Source organism: Nicotiana tabacum, chromosome 20, assembly GCF_000715075.1.
Source record: "Nicotiana tabacum cultivar K326 chromosome 20, ASM71507v2, whole genome shotgun sequence".
NCBI lineage: Eukaryota > Viridiplantae > Streptophyta > Magnoliopsida > Solanales > Solanaceae > Nicotiana > Nicotiana tabacum.
The window spans coordinates 96,120,597-96,144,247 of record NC_134099.1 but is presented as its reverse complement, the minus strand read 5'-3'; the positions used below and the strand labels follow the sequence as shown (position 1 = coordinate 96,144,247).

General features: G+C 39.8%; 1 long non-coding RNA gene across 1 annotated transcript; it reads right to left on the bottom strand.

Annotated features, from left to right (window-relative positions):
* Positions 1-1,408: 1,408 nt before the first annotated feature.
* Positions 1,409-4,441, bottom strand: LOC107797566 (uncharacterized). The gene is made up of 4 exons (XR_001650718.2): positions 4,370-4,441; positions 3,004-3,076; positions 1,754-1,801; positions 1,409-1,666 (listed from the first exon to the last, which is right to left on the bottom strand). It is a non-coding gene; the product is annotated as an uncharacterized LOC107797566 (long non-coding RNA).
* Positions 4,442-23,651: the final 19,210 nt, after the last annotated feature.

Sequence of the window (23,651 nt, the reverse complement as noted above, 5' to 3'; positions counted from 1 at the left end):
TTGCTGGCTGAACAATTCTTGCAAAATTTCTGTGAAAGCCTCCAGAATAACTGCATGGTGGTTTCTTGAATTAAGGCTCATAAAGCAAATCAAAAGTTGTTCTAAGTCCTCTGCTTCAACCATCTTGTTTTCCGTTATCATTTCAATCATAGATTTCTTGAAATCTTCATAGGGATATGCTGATATTTTCACTATCACAAAGTTCTCATTGACCTCCTTTGTCTTCTTATCATCACCATCTTTGAAATTGTTCGAAATGTAACTTTGTACTCTCCAAATTGTTATGTTGTTGTTCTTCTTCTTTTTTTTTCTGGTCTTAAGAGGGTTTAAATGATAATAATCCACGTCAAAGGAAAAATCTGAGCTCGAAAAAGAAATAAGGCTTTCAGTTTCTTCATTATAAGGCCCAAATTATTTACAAGTGGGATGATTTGGGGTTGAGGGAGGCGAAAATGGGGAGTTTGGATATGGATCGAAGTATCTACTTGCTAGAACTTACAGATTTGGGAAGGAGAAGAACCCTAATTCAGAGAAGAGTACAGTTGTAGGAAGTTGATAGAGACGAGAAGAAAATGAGAGAATGGAAAATATGTCATTGATAATCACTGTACAGTTGTATATATATACGGTCTAAACCATCACTTAATTAACCACTTCCTAACCTCCTAACTAACTTCCTTCTACCGTGGTCGACTAACTAATTTCAGTTATTATCCAAATGACTAAGCTACCCTCACTCTCATGTTATTCCTTTTGCCTCAACACTTCTCCTCAAGCTAGGTGGTATGAATATATCAAGTAATCCTAGCTTGGACAACAAGTACTCATATTGCACTATGGTTAGGCCCTTAGTTAGTACATCTACTAACTGCTCCTTGGTTGCCACATACTCTGTTTTCACCAACCTTTGCTGTATTTTTTGTCTTATGAAGTGACAATCAATTTTGATGTGTTTGCACTACAACAAAAATGACCTTTAGCGGCAATAAAAATACTTATTAGCGGCAATACAAATGGCCGCAAAAACCTTTACCGGCAATTGATTATTGGCCGTTGTTGCTGGCGTCGGTAAAGGCTTCAGCGGCCATTAGGTCGAATGCTGGTAAAGACCCCTATTATGGCCAGTAAACGTGAATACGCTTTAGCGGCAATTATTTACCAACAATTACAATTGCCACTAAAGCGCCTAAAAAATTTGGTATATTACACATTTTGTTGCTTTTATTATTGTCGCTAAAGACAAATTAAATTGTTGGTAGAAGAAACATCATCTAGCGACAATTGTGATTGCCACTAAACTATCCATGCATTCATCTTCTTTTAAATATTTAAGGACTTTTGTTATGACCGGTGTAAAGTTATTTTACTACCATATCGGAAGACATTTTAATAACTTTTCTTATTGTAATTGAAAGCAAATAATAATAATCCATTTCAAAATGAATAATGCACTTCATTCAATTTACATCAAACAAAAACAATTACTAATTCACAAGTTCAAAATGTCGACAATATGATAAAGAAGCTAAACTATTTGAATCTAATTCCTAGTGTAAGCTTTTGATAACTTTGTTATCAAATGGCTATAAGCCCTACGAAATTCGCGTGCCCTTGATCATAATGAAGGTTGCCATATATCAAATTCCTGAATATCAAAATGTATGACCTGAAATGATATAATAAAACTAGTATCAAACATACAACCATATGTGAAATTCTTCAACTGTCAAGAAAATAATTATGTGATATTTACGTGTCCATAATAGCAAATACCAAATTCCTGAATATCAAGATGTATGACCTGAAATGATATAATAAAACTAATATCAAACATACAACCATATGTGAAATTCTTCAACTCTCAAGAAAATAATTATGTGGTATTTACATGTCCATAATAGCATATCCTTTCCCTCTTCCTTTGTTCTTTCAATCTTTATTATCAACTGCCAAACTCTAAAAAGAAATATATGTTTTGGCATGCTTACATATTCTCAAAAGTTAAGAAGAGAAAGGCTTCTAAATAGTTGGTAAAATTATCATAATAGACAACTTTTAAATAGACAGTAAGAAACAAAAAGGAAAGTTAAAATTGGAACACCAATGCTCACCTATTGACAAAAACTTTTCTAACGTATTCCTCTTTGTTGCCCTCCCAGTGATTAAGCAACTAAATTTCAGTATGGATAATCGGAAAAAAGCTGCTCAATTTATTCTAGGCAGGATTATTATCAGTATAAAGTGGTAGATAAATTCAAATAATTAACTGCATCTACATTCGAGAAGATAAAGAAAACTAAAGGGAGCCTATACACAGATTTATTGCTTCAGCCATGTAATAAAATTTATAAATTAAAGAAGCCAAGAATGTCTACGCAAAGCAGAGGGAAGTAGAAGTCAAGATTTAATAGATCAAAGTTTGCAACTCATAAGAACTTTGTACGAATGTAATTTAACTGTCGATTGTTGTCTATATATTTCACATATACCTACTTAGATAATATGCTAAGTTAACAGATACAACTTCCCAAATGCTATAAATGATGAGTATCCTTTCTCTTTTGACATTTCTTAATTAGCTTGAATTGTGTATATATCTTCCTTCACAATTGTACAAAATATTAAAATGTATTCTATTCTAGTCTTAAAATTTTTATAACTGGGCTAAGAAATGCTTCATCAAAAAATGGCCCTCCATTCCATTGTTATGGGTCCCAATAATGGTCCAGTAGGTATCATAATGGGAATAAGAAATACTATGAGCATTTTGTATTATTGGAACTTTATTACCATATAGGTTTGTTAAATCAAACAAGCCAACTTAAACTCCTTAACGTGAACTGATCATAATCTACAAGACAATGTATTTTTCAAGGCCTTATCAATGAAACATTCCAAAGCGTCATATCATCAAGATTTCTTTGAACCCTACTTCATATACGAAATAGTAACTAAAAGATATTAAATTAGTTCATTGAACTTTGTGACTTCAAGAGCACTTACAGGCTAAAAGAGGGACAACCATGACAATCTTCTGCAAATCCCCGTCAGCTTGCATAATCTTTTTAATTTGAACCTGCAAATAAGTAGGAAATGAGATATAAGTATGGTTGTATTCAAATCAAAGAAAAATTTAAATTTTAGAAACAAGATCTTATATGACCTGAAAGCAATTTGGTCCAGTTAAGCACATTAAATTGAAAAGGGAGAATAGTTAACATTCAAATAGCAGCAACGTAATAGTCGTCAAAATCTTTCTCAAGAAAACAAATTCTAGCACAATAAAGTTTGAACCTTGAGAAACTAGACAAACAGGAAATTCACGTAAAAACCTCAAACACTTTACCTTTTTATTGAACGTTCATTTTCCACATAAACGTGGCTTGAACAAGTCATATACCTCAAATACTGTACCCTCTCCTATAGACTCGTGATATATTTGATCTTTACCTAATACACTCTAGAGTTTTCTTTGAGATACTAAACAATAAAGTGCTCAGTGATTACAAAATTCAAATGATAGTAAAAATGTTGAATTACTTATTAAAAATAGATAGCTTATTGCGAAGTGTCTTTTTTTGGTCTCAAGAGTCTCCTGTAAACTCATGATATATCAATATTTTCAAAGTACACTAGAGACTCTATAGTGTTTTTATTTTGAAGCACTACAAGAAAGTGCTTAGTGGTAGTAAAATTCGAGCGGCAGTAAATAGCCAACACGACCTACCTTAAGTATCTCAATAAACTATTCTACATTTTTCTTCAAGTATTTTAGTAGTCTTCCTTACACGATGATATCAAAGAATTGCTTGAACTTAATAAGGGATTAACTTGATGAGTATCATGGCATCAAACTAAAAAATAATTGTTGAATCTTCAGTTGCTCTAATTCCATTTCATTGTAGAAAATATCAAATTGTAACATCTTTTTGTCAGTTCTTCCATATGTGAAATGGAGTATGGATACATATTATTCCACAAAAAAAAGATTAAAATAAATGAAAAGAAATATAGTTACTTAGATACTGAGCATACAAATTTTGAGAGTGAATATGAGTAAATTGATCTGGTGAGGTAAAAGGTCGAACACCTAGAAGGCAGTTAATAACCAAAGGGTACTACTTAAAATACTTTGAAGTGGTCTATGTTTACTGATTTCATCTAGCTACTTGAGCACACAACAACATAAAAGAAACAACAATTTAACATGCTAGTGGAAAGCGGACTTCACTTGTCACAGACATCCATCCACAAATTTGACGCTCCTAGAAAGCAAATCAAAGGGAAAAAAAATCAATAAATACATTATCTTAGAAGAAATTTGCAATTTGAGATTCAAAACTTATAGGAAACGCAAAAATAGAAATACCTAACCAAAATTTTGAAAGACTCATAGTCGCACCCGGATCTACCATCAACAACATTTACCCAAATCGCTCTTTGATGATTTAAAGATTTTATATATATATATATATATATATATATATATATATATATATATATATATATGAGTGAGAGAGATATATCATTTGTGTTACCTGGGATTGGTTGCCACCGACGGTAAGACAGAGAAGACACAAAGCATCGGTGATAGGGGTAGTTGTGATAAGAAGTGTTTGTCATTTCAAAAATAATTTCTAAAATTTAGGAACCTAGATCTACAGAACAGAGGGAATAAGTTTTTAGTGAAAAGTTATTTGGAGGGAAAAGATTAAAATAATAAGTAGTAAAACTTTCTTTACATTAGTGAGTTTCAGTGGCTATTTTTACTGCCAGTAAAAGGGTACTTAATATCGGCCAATGCTCATCTGCCGCTAACATTTGAGTTTATGAAATGATTTAGTGGCCTTTGTTTTATTGTCGCTAATAGATTGCTGCAATAAACCTTTTTGTTGTAGTGTTGGTCCTCTTATGGATGAAATGTTTGGCTGCTATTTGAATAGCTGCCTTACTATCATTGTAGATAGTAACAAGCAACTCAAGCACCACTCCTATGTCTTTGAGCAGACCAAATATTCAAACTAATTCAGCTACTGTTAAGTCAATACTTCTATATTTTGACTCTGTAGAGCTTCTAGAAATGGTACTCTGTTTCTTTTATTTCCATGAAGCTAGTGACTCCCCATACTTGATAAAGAATTCAGTCACTAATTTCCTAGTAAGTGGGCATGCTGCCGAGTCAGCATCACAGAAGGCTGAGACTACTCCCTTCTTTTGGCTTGACAAGAGTACCCCTTGTTTAGGTTGGTTCTTGACATATCTGATCACTCTTAGAGTTGCTTCCATGTGGGATCTCTTTGGCTTCTGCATGAACTGGCTGAGTGTTTGAACACTAAAGGCAATATCTGGCCTTGTTATTGTTAGGTATAGCAGTTTGCCCAGTAACCTTTGGTAACTGTTAGGATCTAGTAATACTGCATCATCTAGATTGCTAGTTACTTCTATATGTTCATTATATTCTTTGGTAGTGAGCTTGACATTTGATTCAAGGGGTGTAGCAATAGGATTTGCAGCTCCTAATCCAAGTTATGATATCAACTTTAATGCATAGTTTCGTTAATGCATTAGAATCCCCTGTTGAGACCTTGCAAAATCTATACCAAGGAAGTATTTCAACTCCCTTAAGTCCTTCATCTTGAGTTCCTTCTGAAGTCTGTTTTGGTTTCTTTATTAAGGACAGATCAGGTCCAGATATGAGCATGTCATCTGCATAGACTAGGATGACAATGGTGTGTCTTCATGTTCCTTTAACAAATAAGGAATGATCATGTTGGTTCTATATGAATCCAAATTGTGTCAATGCCTCTGACAGCTTTGTATCCCATTGCCTTGGTGCATGTTTAAGGCCATACAAGGATTTCAAGAGTCTACAAGCTGGTCTACTCTCCCCCTAACTTTAAAATCCTTGAGGAAGTGGCATATATATTTCATCATGCAAATCACCTTGAAGGAAGGCACTGTACACATCCATTTGATGGATGTGCCAATATTCAGAGGCTGCAACAACAAGAATGGTTCTAACAGTGACCATTTTAACAACTGGACTGAAGGTCTCTTAGAAATCAATCCATTTTTGTTGGCTATAACCCTTAGCCACAAGCCTAGCTTTGAATCTCTCAACCTCTCATGTGGCTTTTTACTTAACCTTGCAACCAATAGGTACCTTCCCCTGTAAGAGTGACACCATATCCCAGGTGTTGTTGACCTCCAATGTTATTATCTCTGACTTCATGGGCTCTATCCACCTTGGGTCCCTGACAACCTCTTTATAATAAGCATGCTCTACAATGGTGGAGAAGGCTGCAAGGTAAGACTAATACCTGGAAGATAAGCCTTGATCGGAGACATGATTAGCAATTGAGTATGGTGCTTTTTTATTGGCAGGCAAAGTGAAAAAGTCCTTCAGCCAAATTGGAGGATGTTTGGTTCTGAGTGATCTCTTTGGTGCGGTAGAAAGAGAGGAGGACTCTAGTGCAGGTATAACAGACATAGGTGAATGTTGGCCCTCTGACAAAAAAGTTGCTACACTAGCTTCAGATGGTTAGTGCAGTGGACTATATGCATTCTCAAATGGACTGAGAACTGGGGGCACCTCATCACAGAAGGTAGAGGATGAAACATGCAAGAAAATGGAAAAAAGTGTAGACTGAGAGTCTTTGAATGGAAAAATATCCTCTCTAAATGTTACATCCATATTTACAAATAAGGCCTGAGTGGTGAGATCAAGTAGTATGTACCCTTTCTGAGTGTCTGAGAACCCTATAAGTATATCAGGCTTAGCTCTGGGCATCAGTTTATCTATTTCCTATACTTTCCTTGCATTACTCAAGTACCCAAGAATCCTCAAGTGTCCTAATTAGGGCTTCCTGTTATATAATAGTTCAAAAGGTGAAAGGACACCTAGTATTGAAGATGGTAGTCTGTTAATAAGGTAAGTAGCTGCAAGTACACAGTGATCTCGGAACTTGATAGGGATATGAGCTTGAAATCTCAGGGCTCTTGTAACCTCTAGAATATGTCAATGTTTCCTATCAGCTACTCCTTTCTACTGAGGAGTGTAGGAACATGAGGTCTGATAAATGATACCAAGGTTTTTGAATACAGTTGCACACACTGAATTAACAAACTCAGTGCCATTGTCAGCCCTTGCCACTTGATTGTCATATTGAACTGTGTATGAACAAGAGTAATGAATTGAGGAAGAATAACACACACACATCATATAATAACTTCAATAAGAAAATCCAAGTTATTCTGGTAAAATCATCAACCACTGTGAGAAAGTATTTATAGCCATCAAATGTTGCACTTTTATATGGGCCCCATACATCTATATGAGTTAGATAAACTGCACTTGTACTCTTAATGCTGCTAGCAGGTAAAGGTGTCCTGGTCTGTTTAGCACATAGACAAACACAACAATTATTGATGGCATTAGTAATACTAGCTAGTTTGACAGGAAATAGTTGTCAAAGGACAACAGTAGACATGTGACCAAGCATTGCCATAGAGCAACATCAGTAGTAGTAGTTGTAGATTTGGACTTTGCACCAACAACTGCTAGGGAAACTGCAGTGATTTTCTTAGTTCCATGATTCTGCAAAACATATAAGCCATCATTTTCTCTACCAATCTCCTTCACCTTGCCATCGAAAAGATACTGAAACACACAAAAGTCATGATAGAAAATGGCAAAGCACTTTGGATCTATTGTCACTTTAGACATTAATAGAAGATTATACTTTATTGTGGCACATAGAAAAGTTCTTTTAAAGTGATGTTGTTTGATATGTGACTATATCCAACATGAGTCACGTATCAAACAAAGGGAGGTGTAGGTTCAATTTCCCTTAGATTCAATTTTTTAATAAAAATGCTCGTTCAAAGATGTTAAAAACATAGAATGTCTAGGTGCAGCCTCAAACCTACGACACTTACCAACCATAATATGAGCTTAACCAGGGGACCAAGAGGTACTCTTTAAAAAAAACGTGTCATAAATTAAATATTGCTTCATTTTTGTAGAGTATTAGTATAAATATGTAATGTTTTTTTGCGAAGCGGTGTCAGATGACACAACTTCCTCCCATGTGCATACGCCCCAGAGTGGGGTTGACATCTTTTTCTTTTATTTCTTACTTAGTATTTGACACCTATATTAGGGCCCCGACTAATCTCGCTTCCTTGGATTCTCCCAACATCTCCTTTATTTCTTCAGATATTGAAAGAGTAAATATGAATTTACATAAACTAATGAAATCAGAAAGTTGTAATTATGCAAATGACGATGTTCTTTAGGTATTAGAGAGTCTCATAATGTAACGACCCGAACCGTCGTTTCTTGTTTTTTCGTCCCGTATTCCCCGTTAAATGCTTATTCGTATTTCAATATGTGTACTTGGTGAATTTGAGTCAATTCTGATCGAGTTTGGTATGAAATGGGACAATTAGTCTCTTTAAGGAAGAATTAGTTTGGAAAAATCAACCGGATGTTGACTTGTGAGTTAGAGGGCTCGGAATTGAATTCCGGTGATTCGGTTAGTTTCGGGGGATGATTTAAGGACTAGGAGCACAAACGGAATTAATTTTGGAGGTCCGGTGAAGAAATTAGCTCATTTTGGCGAAGTTAGTATTTTGGCAATTTCTGGTTGATAGGTGAAATTTTGATCCGATGGTCGGAATGGAATTACGAGAATCATTGTAGCTTTGTTATGTCATTTTGGACATGTCTGCAAAATTTGAGGTCATTCGGACTAGTTTTGACGTGATTCGGCATCAGATGTGGAAGTTAGAAGTTTCAAAGTTCATAGGTTTGAATCCGATGCGAATTTGGTGTTGTGATATTGTTTTGAGCGTTACGAAGGTTGGAACAAGTTTGAACGATGTTATAGGATATGTTGGCATGATTGGTTGAGGTCCCACTGGCCTCGGGTGAGTTTTGGGTGGTTAAACGGACTATTTCATCTTTGAAAAAAATTGCATAAATTTTTAGGCTTCTGCTGTGCCCAGAAAATTTCAGGCGCGAGGTGTCCAGTTTGGAAGCTCATATCTTGTAATCTATAAGAAATCAGAAATATTGCAAAACACTAAAGTTGTAGCCCTTACATTCTAGTTTTCAGAAAGTTGAACCATTCGTGATTTGGATATTATCTCAGAAAGTTATGATGGATCGAAAATGGCTGGTAGAGCGATTTCGACAGAATTTACGGATGCGCTTTAGAAGCTCATATCTCGGGATATATAAAGAGTTATATGGTGTACAACCTATCAAATTAAATATCTTCGAGTCTAGTTTCTAAATCTTCAAACCATTTGTCATTTGGATATTTATATACGGCGTTATGGGTGTTTAAGCAGAAGGTGTCCGACAAGGGAAAATTTTAATAGGATGTACAACTTGTATAGCACAAGAGCAAGGTACAACTCGACAAAGCACGGGCAGATTCTTTAAACACGGATTTGGCTTATTTCTTTCATTTGGCTTGGATTATTTTGGAGAGGATTTCAAGGGGTATTTCATCAAGCATCAAAGGTGAGTTGTTTCTACTTATTTCCAAGTTAAATACATGGATTAGAGCTGAAAACTCAAGTAATTTATGGACAAAAATGGTGGTTTAGGGCTTAAAACTTAAGAGAATTAAATGGAGATTTGAGGGGTCATTTGAACTCCGATTTTGGTAAATTTGATATGTACGGACTCGTGGCGAGATGAGGAATCCGGTGATGTGAATTTCGTAATTTTTCGAGAAGTGGGCCTGGGGCTCGGGTTTTGCAAATTTCGTGATTTTCGATAATTTTCGAGCCTTTTCGATTGGGTTATATTCCCTTAGCCTATTGTAATGTATTCATTATGGTTTTGACCAGATTCGATGTGCGAAGAGGTAAATTCGAGAGGCAAGGGCATAGCGGAGTAGACGTTGGACCGTCTTGAGGTGAGTAATGATTTTAAATGATGTACTGAGGGTTTGAAACCCCGGATTGCACAAAATACTGCTATGTTAAGATGAGACACACATTGTATGACAAGTGCAGGGTCATTTACTATTGGGGATTGTGACTTGGTCCATCCCAGTTGATATTTTTACCGCGTAATTGATAAAGATTTATTATTTTTCACTATGATTGGGCTTATTGCCATATTTGGGCTTCGTACCAATTATCTAAAATCTTTTGTGAATTTACATCACTATTTTCCTCACGAATTGAAATATTATTTGAACTCAGTCCAATTGAATTATATTATTTTGTGAACTCAGCTACATTTATACTCAACTCGAGATTAATGATATTTATAATGTTGTTGAGCTGAGCACTATTGTTTTACTGATGCCCAAGAGGCTTATGATTATTTTCTGGACTGATTGAGGCCGAGGGCCATACGTGAGGATATGTTGAGTGATGTGAGGAGACTTTCAGGCCTCGAGTGTTATATGAGGAGGCTTTCAGGCCTCGAGTGTTATGTGTGAAGGCTTTCAGGCCTATTGATATTGCGCTTGGGCTGTAGGAGCCCCTCCGGAGTCTGTACACACCCCCAGTGAGCGTAGGGTACCCAGGTGAGTTGGGAGTGGGCCCGAGAGGCCGTTGCTTGTGTGTGGTGAGTTGGGAGTGAGCCCGAGGGGCTGATGTTGTGTGCTGGTGAGTTGGGAGTGAGTCCGAGGGGCTGATACTATACTGAGATTTACATATTGAGCCCGAGGGGCAAGCTTTTGATTTATCCTTACTGTGGAAATTATTTGTCTTTACTGTTTTAAAAGAAGAATTATCTGATACTCACTGTTTTACTGTATAACTGATTTTACTGCTTGGGATAGCGCTATATTGTGCCATTATGAGATTTCATGTTTTCAGTCGTTATTTATTTTTATTACTCACTGGGTCGGAGTACTCACATTACTCCCTACATCATGTGTGCAGATACAGGCAGAGCTGAGTTCGCTCCTGAGCGCTGATTTTTTCCAAGCCAGGCGGTGAGTAGGAGTAACGAGGTAGCTGTTGACATCCGCAACCCCGTTTTCTCCCTTATCTTTGTTATTTATGATAATTCCAGACTTTGTAAAATATTAGTAAACTCTGTAGTAGCTCATGACTTGTGACACCCCGATTTCGGGCTGTGTTGGGAGGGTTTTCCTTGTTCTATCATGTTTATTTCACATTTAAGATTATATTGCTCATGATTTAGACTTATTCCTGCTAAGCAATTATAAAGAGATGTACTGTTTTGTTGATTGGCTGGCCTTGTCCTCACGAGAGGCGCCATCACGACCGGGTTGGGATTTTGGGCCGTGACAAGTTGGTATCAGAGCCTAGGTTACTAGGTCTCGCGAGTCATGAGCTGGTTTAGTAGAGTTTCGTGGATCGGTACGGAGACATCTGTATTTATCCTCGAGAGGCTGCAGAACCTTTAGGAAAATTTCATATTCTTGGAAATTCTTGTCGTGCGACTTTGTTGGTCCGAAAACTAAATTTTGTTGTTCTATTCTCTCGTAGATGGCGAGAACACGCGCTAATGGATAGGACGGACGACCACCATTGCCACCTACTGAGGCCACCAGAGGCCGTGGACGCGGTCGTGGTCGAGGTCGTGTCGAGGTAGAGCCACAGGGGCAGCATCTGTAGACCCACTAGTTGCCCCAGCTCAGGATCAGGCTCCAGCTGTAGAGACTCCAACAGCACATACTCAGGCACCAGCTGTGCCTATTGTTATTCCGGGTCTTCAGGAGGCCCTGGCTCAGATTCTGACAGATGCACTGGCCTGGCTCAGGCAGTTTCAGCCACCACTGCAGCAGCTACTTCACAGGCAGGGGGTGGCAATCAGACCCCCGCTGCTCGCACACCTGAGCCAGTAGTGCAGGGATTATAGACACCAGAGGCACCACCAGTACAGCAGGTTGCCCCAGTTCAGCCGGTTGCACCGGTTCAGGATAATATGGTCCCAGTTATGCCAGACGATGAGCAGCGTCGTCTTGAGAGATTCAGCAGACTTGTACCTCCTACTTTCAGTGGTGCTCAGGGCGAGGATGCCCAAGGTTTTCTTGACAAGTGTACACGTATGCTGAGGACAACAGGGATCTTGGAGGCTAGCAGTGTAGCCTTTACTACTTTTCAATTCTCAGGTGCAACTTTCACTTGGTGGGAGGCATATGAGCAGCGTAGGCCGGTAGGTTCAGCGCCCTTGTCCTGGCAGGAGTTCTCCACTCTCTTTCTGGAGAAGTGGGTACCGCGATCTTAGAGAGAGGAGATGCGCAGGCAGGTTGAGTATCTTCGTCAGGGAGATATGACCGTATCTCAGTATGAGGTGAGGTTCTCGGAGCTGGCTCGTTATGCTCCATGGATGGTCCCGACTGATCGGGAAAGGATTAGGAGGTTCGTGGATGGGCTTAATTATCCCATTCGTATTCTGATGGCTCGAGAAAGGATTCTGAGCCATACTTTTGAGGATGCAGTAGATGTTGCTCGCGACATTGAGACGGATTGTCGTCTAGAGAGAGAGGAGCGGGAGGCTAAGAGGCCTCGTGGATCAGCTAGTCACAGTGGCGCTCCGTCTAGGGGCCAGTTTCAGCAGAGTAGAGGTCGTTCTTAAAGGCCTCATCAGTCAGCTCGTCCAGAGTACCGCGGGCCATCTTCAGGTCGTGGTCATCAGGGATTTCAGCAGGGCCAGTCATCACTCAGTGCCCTTCCAGCTCAGAGTTCTTCACGTGCCCTGTCAGTTCAGGGTTCTTCTGCACTGAGTGCCCCAACTAGTCACTCCGGTGCGAGGGGTTCTTTTCAGTCCCATCCTCCAGCATCTAGGGGTTGTTATGAGTGCGGAGAGTTAGGACATGTGTGGAAGCAGTGTCCTCGTCATACCGCCAGTTCATCACAACAGAGGGGTCAGTCCTTATCTTCTGCACCAACTACTTCAGCACCCACCCAGTCAGCTAGGGGTGAGGGTCAGGCAGCTAGAGGCTACCCCAGAGGGGGAGGTCGAGCGGGCGGTGGTCCGGCTCGGTTTTATGCTATTCCAGACCGGGTAGATGCTCTTGCATCAGATGCTGTTATCACAAGTATTATCTCAGTCTGCCACACAGATGCCTCTGTCTTATTTGATCTGGGATCTACCTATTCTTATGTGTCTTCATATTTTGCCCGTCATTTGAGTATGCCCCGAGAGTCTCTTACTTTACATGTTCATGTGTCTACCCTGGTGGGCGATACTATTATTGTGGACCGTGTGTATCGGTCATGTGCTGTGATTATTGGGGGTCTGGAGACCCGAGTTGATCTACTGCTATTGAGCATGGTAGATTTTGATATTATTCTGGGCATGGATTGGTTATCTCCATATCATGCTATTCTAGACTGTCATGCTAAGACAGTTACTTTGGCTATTTCGGGTGTTCCGAGGATCGAGTGGCGTGGCATGACTAATTATGTCTCTAGTAGAGTAATTTCTTTCTTGAAAGCCCAGCGTATGGTTGGGAAGGGTTATCTATCATATCTGGATTTTGTGCGGGATGTTGGAGCTGAGACTCCTAGTATTGATTCTGTCCCAGTTGTGAGGGACTTTCCTGATGTATTTCCTGCAGACCTACCGGGCATGCCACCGGACAGAGCTATTGATTTTGGCATTGACTTAGTGCCGGGCACTCAGCCCATTTCTATTCTGCCATATCGTATGGCACCAGCAGAGCTGAAAGAATTGAAGGAGCAGCTTCAGGAACTCTTGGATAAGGGGTTCATTCGGCCTAGCGTGTCCCCGTGGGGTGCACCTGTTTTATTTGTGAAGAAGAAAGATGGCACAATGAGAATGTGCATTGATTATAGGCAGTTGAATAAGGTAACAGTGAAGAACAAGTATCCTTTGCCTCGCATTGATGACTTATTTGATCAGCTTCAGGGAGCGAGGGTATTTTCTAAGATTGATCTCCATTCGGGCTATCACCAGTTGAAAATCAGGGAGTCGGATATTCCCAAGACTGCTTTCAAGACTAGATATGGTCACTATGAATTTTTGGTTATGTCTTTCGGGCTGACCAATGCCCCAGCAGCGTTTATGCATTTGATGGACAGTGTATTTCAGCCTTATCTGGATGCATTTGTTATTGTATTCATTGATGATATCCTGGTGTACTCTCATGGCCAGGAGGAGAATGCCCAGCATTTGCATGTAGTGTTGCAGAGATTGAGAGAAGAGAAACTTTATGCAAAATTCTCCAAATTTGAATTTTGGCTAAGTTCTGTGGCATTTTTGGGACACATAGTGTCCAGCGAGGGTATACAGGTTGATCCAAGAAAGATAGAAGCAGTGCAGAGTTGGTCTAGACTGTCCTCTATCACAGAGATTCGGAGTTTTCTTGGGCTAGCAGGCTATTATTGCCGATTTGTTTAGGGGTTTTCTTCTATTGCATCGCCTTTGACCAAGTTGATTCAGAAAGGTGCCCCATTTGTATGGTCCGGCGAGTGTGAGGAGAGCTTTCAGAAGCTCAAGGCACTTCTGACCACAACTCCAGTGTTGGTGTTACCATCAGCTACAGGTTCATACACGGTATATTGTGATGCTTCCAGAGTTGGGATTGGTTGTGTGCTAATGCAGGAGGGTAGAGTTATTGCTTATGTTTCTCGTCAGTTGAAGCCCCATAAAAAGAACTACCCTGTTCATGATTTGGAGTTGGCTGCTATAGTTCATGCCTTAAAAATTTGGAGGCACTATTTATATGGCGTATCTTGTGAGATATTCACTGATCATCGCAGTCTTCAGCATTTATTTAAACAAAAAGATCTTAATTTGAGGCAGCGAAGATGGCTTGAGTTACTTAAAGACTATGATATTACCATTCTATATCATCCGGGAAAGGCCAATGTAGTGGCCAATGCGTTGAGCCGAAAGGCAGTCAGTATGGGGAGTTTGGCTTACATCCCAGTTGAGGAGAGGCCTCTTGCAGTTGATGTTCATACCTTGGCTAATCAATTGGTACGGTTAGATATTTCTGAGCCTAGCCGGGTATTGGCTAGTGTGGTTTCTCGATATTCCTTATATGAACGCATCAGAGAGTACCAGTATGATGATCCGCATTTGCTTGTCCTTAAGGATAGAGTTTAGCATGATAATGCCAAAGATGTGACTATAGGTGATGATGGCGTATTGAGATTCAGGACCGTATTTGTGTGCCCGATGTTGATGGGCTTAGAGATTTGATTCTTGAGGAGGCCCACAGTTCGCGGTATTCCATCCATCCGGGTGCTGCGAAGATGTATCAGGACTTGATACAGCATTACTGGTGGAGGAGAATGAGGAAAGACATTGTGGGATATGTGGCTCGGTGTCTCAATTGTCAGCAGGTGAAATATGAGCATCAGAGACCGGACGGTTTGCTTCAGCAGATGATTATTCTTGAGTGGAAATGGGAGAGAGTTACTATGGATTTCGTGAGTGGCCTTCCTCGGACTTTGAAGAATTTTGATTCGATTTGGGTCGTTGTGGATTGGCTGACCAAGTCAGCGCATTTCATTCCGGTGTGTACCACATATTCTGCGGAGCGGCTGGCTAGGATCTTTATTCAGGAGATTGTGCGGTTGCATGGTGTTCCAGTTACTATTATTTCGGATAGAGGTACTCAGTTCACTTCTCAGTTTTGGAGGACTTTTCAACACGAGTTGGGCACTCAGGTGGAGTTGAGTTAAGCATTTCATCCTCAGACGGACGGACAGTCCGAGCGTACTATTCAGATATTGGAGGATATTTTGCGTGCCTGCGTGATTGATTTTGTAGGTTCTTGGGTTGAATTTTTACCACTTGCAGAGTTTGCCTACAACAAAAGCTATCAGTCCAGTATTCAGATGGCACCGTATGAGGCCTTATATGGGAGGCGGTATAGAACTCCAGTGGGTTGGTTTGAGCCCGGTGACGCTAGGTTGTTGGGGACAAATTTGGTCCAAGATGCCTTAGAAAAGGTGAAGGTGATTCAGGAAAGACTTCGCACAGCTCAGTCGCGTCAGAAGAGTTATGCAGACTGGAAGGTCCGAGATGTGTCATTTATGGAGGGCGAGAAGGTTTTGCTGAAGGTTTCGCCGATGAAGAGTGTTATGAGGTTCGGAAAGAAAGGGAAGTTGAGTCCGCGGTTTATTGGACCATTTGAGATACTTAGGAGGATTGGAGAGGAGGCTTACGAGCTTGCTTTGCCGCCTAGATTGTCGGGTGTTCATCTTGTATTCCATGTGTCCATGCTCCGGAAGTACATTGGGGACCCGTCTCATATTTTAGATTTCAGTACAGTACAGTTAGATGAAAATTTGACTTATAATGTGGAGCCAGTGGCTATTTTGAGTCGACAGGTTCAAAAATTGAGATCAAAAGATATAGCATCAGTGAAAGTACAGTGGAGAGGTCGGCCCGTGCAGGAGGCTACTTGGGAGACCGAGCAGGAGATGCGGAGCAGGTACCCGCACCTATTTGAAACTCCAGGTATGTTTCTTAACTCGCTCGAGGACGAGCGTTTGTTTTAGTTGGGGAGAATGTAATGACCCGAACCGTTGTTTCCTGTATTTTCGTCCCGTATTCCCCGTTAAATGATTATTCATGTTTCAATATGTGTACTTGGTGAATTTGAGTCAATTCGGATCGAGTTTGGTATGAAATGGGACAATTAGTCTCTTTAAGGAAGAATTAGTTTGGAAAAGTCAATCTGACGTTGACTTGTAAGTTAGAGGGCTCGAAATTGAATTCCGATGATTCGATTAGTTTTGGGGGATGATTTAAGGCCTAGGAGCACAATCAGAATTAATTTTGGAGGTCCGGTGAAGAAATTAGCTCATTTTGGCGAAGTTAGTATTTTGGCGATTTCCGGTTGATAGGTGAAATTTTGATCCGACGGTCGGAATGGAATTCCGAGAATTGCTGTAGCTTTGTTATGTCATTTTGGACTTGTCTGCAAAATTTGAGGTCATTCGGACTAGTTTTGACGTGTTTCGGCATCGGATGTGGAAGTTAGAAGTTTCAAAGTTCATAGGTTTGAATCCGATGTGAATTTGGTGTTGTGATATTGTTTTGAGCGTTACGAAGGTTGGAACAAGTTTAAACGATGTTATGGGATATGTTGGCATGATTGGTTGAGGTCCCACTGGCCTCGGGTGAGTTTTGGGCGGTTAAACAGACTATTTCATCTTTGAAAAAAATTGCAGAAATCTTTAGGCTTCTGCTGTGCCCAGAAAATTTCAGGCGCGAGGTGTCCAGTTTGGAAACTCATATCTTGTAATCTATAAGAAATCAGAAAAATTACAAAACACGAAAGTTGTAGCCCTTACATTCTAGTTTTCAGAAAGTTAAACCATTCGTAATTTAGATATTATCTCAGAAAGTTATAATGGATCGAAAATGGCTGGTAGAGCGATTTCAACAGAATTTACGGATGCGCTTTAGAAGCTCATATCTCGGGATATATAAAGAGTTATATGGTGTACAACCTATCAAATTAAAGATCTTTGAGTCTAGTTTCTAAATCTTTAAACCTATTGTCATTTAGATATTAATACAAGACGTTATGGGTGTTTAAGCAGAAGGTGTCCGACAAGGGAAAATTTTAATAGGATGTACAACTTGTATAGCACAAGTGCAAGGTACAACTCAACGAAGCACGGGCAGATTCTTTAAACACGGATTTGGCTTATTTCTTTCATTTGGCTTGGATTATTTTGGAGAGGATTTCAAGGGGGATTTCATCAAGCATCAAAGGTAAGTTGTTTCTACTTATTTCCAAGTTAAATACATGGATTAGAGCTGAAAACTCAAGTAATTTATGGACAAAAATGGTGGTTTAGGGCTTAAAACTTAAGAGAATTAAATGGAGATTTGAGGGGTCATTTGAACTCCGATTTTGGTAAATTTGATATGTACAAACTCGTGGCGAGATGAGGAATCCGGTGATGTGAATTTCGTAATTTTTCGAGAAGTGGGCCCGGGGCTCGGGTTTTGCAAATTTCGTGATTTTCGATAATTTTCGAGACTTTTCGATTGGGTTATATTCCCTTAGCCTATTGTAATGTATTCGTTGTGGTTTTGACCAGATTCGATGTGCGAAGAGGTAAATTCGAGAGGCAAGGGCATAGCGGAGTAGACGTTGGACCGTCTTGAGGTGAGTAATGATTTTAAATGATGCACTGAGGGTTTGAAACCCCGGATTGCACAAAATACTGCTATGTTGAGATGAGACACGCATTGTATAACGAGTGCGGGGTCATTTACTATTGGGGATTGTGACTTGGTCCATCCCAGTTGATATTTTTATCGCGTAATTGATAAAGATTTATTATTTTTCACTATGATTGGGCTTATTGCCATATTTGGGCTTCGTACCAATTATCTAAAATCTTTTGTGAATTTACATCACTATTTTCCTCACGAATTGAAATATTATTTGAACTCAGTCCAATTGAATTATATTATTTTGTGAACTCAGCTACATTTATACTCAACTCGAGATTAATGATATTTATAATGTTGTTGAGCTGAGCACTATTGTTTTACTGATGCCCAAGAGGCTTATGATTATTTTCTGGACTGATTGAGGCCGAGGGCCATACGTGAGGATATGTTGAGTGATGTGAGGAGGCTTTCAGGCCTCGAGTGTTATATGAAGAGGCTTTCAGGCCTCGTGTGTGATGTGTGAAGGCTTTCAGGCTTATTGATATTGCGCTTGGGCTGTAGATGCCCCTCCGGAGTCTGTACACACCCCCAGTGAGCGCAGGGTACCCAGGTGAGTTGGGACTGGGCCCGAGATGCCGTTGCTTGTGTGTGGTGAGTTGGGAGTGAGCCCGAGGGGCTGATGTTGTGTGCTGGTGAGTTGGGAGTGAGCCCGAGGGGCTGATGTTGTATGCTGGTGAGTTGGGAGTGAGCCCGAGGGGCTGATACTATACTGAGATTTACATATTGAGCCCGAGGGGCAAGCTTTTGATTTATCCTTACTGTGGAAATTATTTGTCTTTACTGTTTTAAAAGAAGAATTATCTAATACTCACTGTTTTACTTTATAACTGATTTTACTGCTTGGGATAGCGCTATATTGTGCCGTTATGAGATTTCATGTTTTCAGTCGTTATTTATTTTTATTACTCACTGGGTCGGAGTACTCACATTACTCCCTGCACCATGTGTGCAGATACAGGCAGAGCTGAGTTCGCTCCTGAGCGCCGATTCTTTTTAGGCCAGGCGGTGACTAGGAGTAACGAGGTAGCTGTTGATGTCCGCAACCCCGTTTTCTCCCTTATCTTTGTTATTTATGATAATTCCAGACTTTGTAAAATATTAGTAAACTCTGTAGTAGCTCATGACTTGTGACACCCCGATTTCGGGCTGAGTTGAGAGGGTTTTCCTTGTTCTATCATGTTTATTTCGCATTTAAGATTATATTGCCCAAGATTTAGACTTATTCCTGCTAAGCAATTATAAAGAGATGTACTGTTTTGTTGATTGACTGGTCTTGTCCTCATGAGAGGCGCCATCACGACCGGGTTGGGATTTTGGGTCGTGACACATAACCAGTAGAAATGAGAATTGATCTCAATTATGGAGTTGAACTGTATGTATCAATTCTTAAATCACGAGTTGCATAATAACATATGACAATCTTTTTGTGACTGTAATTTGATCTTGTTAGAAATTAAGTTGTGCAATTAAGCATAAATGTAGTTGTAATAGGAGGTTGTTGCAAGCTAAGACCCTTGTCATGCTAGTTGGTTCTTGTATAGTGCCCGACACTTAATTCTAGCTGGGTAGAAATTGATTCTCGTACAATACCCTATCTGACCAAAAAGTATAATCCTTGGTTCAAATAATTAAATTTATATGATAAGGGGTTAAACCTAGTTAACAATAATATTTCTAGATGCGAGTTTTGAAAGTTTGATTAACGTTAGACATTCCAAGTAATATGAGCAATAATAGAGCATTTAACAGCAATGAATAACAATAAATGACATTTATGTAAATAAAAGGAGTGATTCATCTAATAAAGGAAGAACTAGGTGGTTATCCCTCTTGACAATGATGAGTGACAGACAAATCCTTGAATGTTCGAATTATTCTCGAATCTGATGGAAAGTGGGGAATTATTTAGACAACAATCTTGATGAAAAGGTCCTTCTTGTATCTTCGTAAAAGAGAGAATCTTTAGCCAAAAGTTTGTTCTTACAGATGAATCTAACGTGTCTCACAACATTGGCCCCTCTTTCTATATATATGAGACATATTTCTAACAAACTCTAATAGTACAAACTGTAGAGAATATTCGCTAGAATATTCCTTTAATATCTTATTTCGAAAACTAGTCGTTACAGCTTCATCAACGATGTGTGACCTCGCCTATTATCGACATCTCGACCACGGCTCCTAGCGACTCTTCGGCTACGTGTATTTCTGCTTCCTGGTCCACCTTGACTAATGACGACTCGAGAATTCTTCCTTCAGGGTAGTCTTATTTCGAATATTATCTAGCAGATTTTGATCCATACAGTTAGTCCCTCCGCTTATTGAGGACAGCCTCAAGTGGGCTTGATGAGCCAATTCTGTTTGCCTTGATTGAGATGATTGGACGAGTGGGTCGAGTCATGATGTTTGATACAAGCTGGCAATATGGCCTTTCATGAGCCGCAACTTTTTGGGGTTACGTTGTGCCTGGATCAAAGTTACGTCATGATGTCATATGTCATTATAATATGTTTTCCTAATGTGTTGCGTCATTTCGTGTGCATCTTTTGGTTGTATCTTCCGCTTCGATAGTGGCGCCAAGTAATGATGACCTAATTTTTCGATTTCGTCCCCTAAACTCTTATAAATAGGGATGTGATATTGAAACCTTGTGTCTTCTTCTTCCATTGTTGTGCATCTTCTTTCCCGGCCCTAGCGATACCTGTTGTTTTTAACTCCCCATTGCTTTGAATACTCTCTCTTTCATTGGAAATATGTCTAACGTATCTTTTGGTCCCATTGAGGAAAGTGACCTGGTTCCCTTAGCGATTGTTTTCCCTACTCACGCGGAGGGCGTCTCTGTTGCCGTTAAGGCGAGAACTTTCCTACGGTGGAGGAGATAATTCCTTGTAGTGAGAAAGTCAGGTCTGATTTTACAAAGGTGCCTGAAGCTGAGCCCGATATCTCTGAGTTGGCGATGAATGAGGCTGATTTATTAGAGCTTAGGGCTAAATATGACATTCCTGCTCACATCGAGTTGGTCCCTGCTGGGCGGAACGTGGTACAAGTCTACCACCCTGGGTACTGTGCGTTCTATGCTTACCCCATTCATGTTGGCTACACTGTTCCCCTTCTTCCACTGGCGGAGGAGTTTTGCTGTTTCTATAGCGTTTGCCTGGCTCAGCTCACACCGTATCTACAAGCTCGTAAAGATGCTTACCAAGTTTGCGGAGCTGGTCGAGGTTGAGATCACACTTTGGCATATGATGCATCTATTCGCCCCCAGTTTCTATAAGGGGACGATGTTAAACCTTCGCCACTGAGGGGGAAAGTTCCTAGTGGTAAAGATGGATGACAAGTCTAACCGCTAGTTCTGGCACAATTTTTTCTTCGTTAGAACTGAGGACATGGTGGCCAATGCAGATGACTTCCCTGAAACTTGGAATTTACTCGTAAGCATCTAACCTTTCTATGTTGAGGTATTTGGCTTACTTCGCTTATTCTTGGATTCTGATATCTTGCTCCTTTTTTATGCAGCCAAGAATTTGCCCCCTCCTTTGGTCGGGGACATTTTTGATTGGGTAGGTCGACTTCTCCCTCACATCACGGGGATTCGTAAGTGGCCGGGTTTTTTCAAGAAGTTTGGGTCTGCTCCTTCCTTGGACGGTGAGTTTCTTTACTTTGGCCTCTTAGTTGCTTACCTTTCGTGGTTTATTCTGGTTGACCATTTTTCTTTTGCACTTTTCTTAACTCCAGCCCGAGGGTTTTCGAGAAGGCCGAAAGCTCCCCCACCTGTATTCCATAAGACGAAATCTATTGCCTCTTTGGATTCTGCCCCTTCTATGACTGCGGCTGATCCTGCTCACTCCTTGGTCCCACCTGCCGCTACTTCAGCATCAATTCCTTCTCTATCTGCGGATACTTCGGCAGTGGAATCTTCAGCTTCCCCTCTGTACTGTCTTGTGGATGAAAAGGAGGAATCGCTGAGGGGTGATGGGGACATGGTGCCCCATAAGAGGAGATTAGTGGATGTTGGCGACAGGGTTGCCTAGGTCGTGGACTCGGTGATAGACGATTTTACCCTTTGTGAGACGGCAACCATTATCCTTGAAGATGATGTCGGGCTGGCGCCTAAGATTCCGATATCAGCAGAGGCTGATGAAGACGTGTCTCTCCCTTCTGCGATGACGGAGGCCGCTAGGGCTTCTGATTCTTTGCAGTAGGAGGTGCAGACATGTGATTTTTGACCCTCCCCAAGATTTTTCATATTTTAGCACGTAAATATTTAATTTAGGCCTAATATAGCTGTTTCAACTCATTTTTACCCTTTTACTTTATTTTATTACAAGAAAAATAAAAATTACAAAAACATATTTTAGTATGTATCTTTCATAAATTTTTTAAAAAAATACAAAAAATAGTACCCTATTTTTATATTTATATAATTTTGAAAATACAAAAAATATATAATAGTTTCATGTTAGCTTTTGCATTGTGTAGTATTTTTATTTTATTTTAAAAGGAGTCAATTAAGGTGTTGGATCACAATTTTAAGAGTTTTAGAGCCCAATTCGGATTAGTCCATTAAGCCTAGGGACCCTTCGATACTCTTCTATGGAACCAAAAACAAATAAAAAAAGACCCTAAGAACTTAACACAAAAGGACCTACGGACTAATTGGCAAAATACACAAAAATACACCTAAACCTAGACTCTTCATATAAGGTAATGCTGAAAATCTGAAAGGAGGAAGAAAAAGGTGACTCTGAAAAAAGGACCAAAAAAAGGCTGCCAGCCGCAACCCCCCAAAAGAAAGGCCCACGCCTCTGCCATCTCGAACGGCGGTGACCATTTTGCAATGATAGTCAATTTTTCGGATTCTCATTTCACTTCTTTTCTTTAGTCTTTCACTGGCCAAACTCAACCTCTCTACCGTGTTTTCCACAAAATGAATTTGGATCCATTTCTTTCTTTTTCTCTTTTTCAAGAATACTCAATCCATTTTTCAATTTCATACCCTTTGATTTCGTTCCATTTGCTAGTTTTTAGCATCTGAGTTTTGATTTATCTCGATATTTATCAAATGAGGTTTGTTTAATTCAGTAAATAAACCAAAAAACTAGAATCTTGGTATGGGATTTTGGGTTTTGTATTTTTAGGTCATTTTCATAATTTTGATGCTCTTGTTCAATGGTGATTTGAATTAAGTTTTAACCAGAAAACATGATGAGTTCGAAGGACTGAAATAAGTGGTACTGTCTGTCGAATTTTGGTTCTAAAAATGGAGGTCGTCCGAGGTCGTGTTTAATTCGAGTTTTCCGGTCGAGATCACGTCGAAGGTGCACACAGACCTATTTGTATTTATGCTTGAATATTATGACAAAATGCCGTGTTTTTCTCATTAATTGAATGATGAATTTGGTTTTGTTGTTGTACGAGTCAATTCCTTCTATAGCATCTGGTGGAAATGAGCTATAAGTTAGTTTTAAATACT